Here is a 2500-nt window from a genome sequence, read left to right as displayed (position 1 = left end):
GTGCGTGTGTGAAGCCAAGGGCTATCTACTAAGGGTGGGTGCGTGAAGGTAAGGACTATCTACTAAGAGTATGTGCATGGAGGCAAGGGCTAACTACTAAGGCTGCGTACGTGGAAGCAAGGGCGGATAGGCGGAAGGAAGGGCTAACTACCAAGGGTATGTGCGTGAAGGCAAGGGCTAACAACTTATGGTGGGTGTGTGGAGGCAAGGGCTAACTACTAAGGGATGTGTGAAATCAAAGGCTAACTACTAAGGGTGGAGGCAAGGGCTAACGACTAAGAGAGGGAAGCCGTGTTGTTGGAAAGTTTAGAAATCGGTGCTCCAAATCGTTCTTGAAACTGTGGCTCGCGACAGGCAGTGGAGCAAGTGGTCGCAAGAGTGGATGACAACTCGAAGGAAAGTTGCTGACAGTCAGTCCTCATCATATTCAATGTTTAACTTTTCATCTACACAAGTGTGTTCTTATGACTTTCAAATATTACCGCATTAAATGCGATTTTAAATCTAACACGCAAATGTTTATGTGCCATGCCAGAGATGAAAAGCAATGACGACGACAATGGGACTACTGCTGCTTCTGATATTACCACTACTACTACTATCACTGTTTCTACTACTATACTGCCTCTATTATAACTTATATTTCTACTACTACTACTACTACTACTACTACTACTACTACTACTACTACTACTACTACTACTACTACTACTACCACTACTACTACCACTACTACTACTACTACTACTACTACTACTACTACTACTACTACTACTACTACTACTACTACTACTACTACTACTACTACTACTACTACCACTACTACTTCTACTTCTATCTTATACCGAAGTGAGATAGCAACAGTTTACTTGAGCACAGTAAGCCCAATGCATCGTATGTTCGGGTTAGTTTTCTGACGAGGTTACGTTTAGTTAGCACTAGGTTAGTCTAACAAGTTTCATGAAATGGGCATTTGGTGAAACAACTTGGCGAAATGTAACTTGGTAAAATAGAATGTGGTGAAATGGATTTTTTTTCAGATCCTAGATAGCTTTACATTTTGCGACATCAATATTTACGTATGAAAAAATATTACATCAAAACCACCTTGGAGTTGAAGGCATCGATGTGTAGTAATGTATACTATGTGTGTGGAATAATTCAACTTTCGTCAAATTGCATTTCGCCCAATTCCCATTTTGCCCAAGTCCCTAACCTAACTTATGCTAAAACTTTGCTGAAATACCTAACCAAAAAGGAATATGTGGAAATGCTACTTGCGACGGAGGTCCAAGTGATGGCGGTTTGAACCCTGCAACCGGCGAGTTGAACCAAGGACATAGTTTACTTAATTCCACTCTACAAAGTCCTCTGTAACGGGTATCGTCCTAGCTTCCTAATAGGGGGAGTTTCGCGACGTTAAATGACTCAAATATTTTGGTGATCTGAGAGGTCACCATCGGAGAAGAGTAAGCCACTGACGGCGGAAAAGTAGTTCGGGGCAAATGCAATTTGGCAAAATATAATTTGGCTAGGTACATTTTGGTATAACACACATCCTTGGCGAAGTCCCACCTTTACAACAAACCACTCAGTCTCTCCATTTCTAATTCTAACACCTGCCTTACTATTCTCGTAAAAACTTTTGACTACTCTTAACAGGTTTCCTTCTATCCCATATATCTGCAATACCTCCCACAGTGCCTTCCTGTTTACCCTCTCATAAGCCTTTTCCAAATCCATAAAGCCCCCCCCCAAAAAAAAAAATACTTACATTTTCCTAAAGCTTTCTCACATACCTGCCTTAGCACAAAAATCTGATCCACGCAACCCCTATCTGCCCTAAACCCACACTGTTCCTCACCAAATACTCCCTCTGTTCCTCACCAAATACTCCCTCTGTTCCTCACCTAATCCTCTCAATCAAAACCCTCCCATAAGCCTTCCCACCTGCACTCAACAAAATGATCCCTCTGAAACTACTACACTCACACTTGTCCCCTTTTCCCTTGTAAAGTGGAACTATACAGACACTCCACCAGTCTTCCGGCACTACCCTCTTTTAGACAAACATTAAACAACCTCACAAGCCAGTCCACCTTGAGGGATTAAAAATTGTAGTGAGAAATAGACATTTGTGAATGGATGCTAAGAGGAGATTGTATGAAGGAGTGATTGTGGTGACAGCACAGAAACATGGAACATAAGAGAGGAAGAGAGGAGTCTGAATGTGTTTGAGATGAAATGCCTGAGAAGTATGGTAGGGGTTACACAGTTGGATAGAGTGAGAAACGAGGTGAGGAGGAGAGTGAGGGTAGAAAGGGAGTTGGGATATAGGGTTGATGAAAGTGTATTGGGATGGTTCGGACACATGGAAAGAATAAGTGAAGAAATATTAGTAAAAGAGGTGTGGAAGGCAGAGGTGGAAGGAGTAAACATAAAGGGGCGACCAAGGATGATATGGATGGATGGGGTAAAAGGAACATTGGGAAAGAGGGGA

The sequence above is a fragment of the Oratosquilla oratoria genome, chromosome 7 (genome assembly GCF_046742065.1).
Source record: "Oratosquilla oratoria isolate Oo_2021 chromosome 7, ASM4674206v1, whole genome shotgun sequence".
Lineage (NCBI taxonomy): Eukaryota > Metazoa > Arthropoda > Malacostraca > Stomatopoda > Squillidae > Oratosquilla > Oratosquilla oratoria.
The sequence above is the reverse complement of the archived record's forward strand: the minus strand, read 5'-3'. Positions refer to the sequence as shown.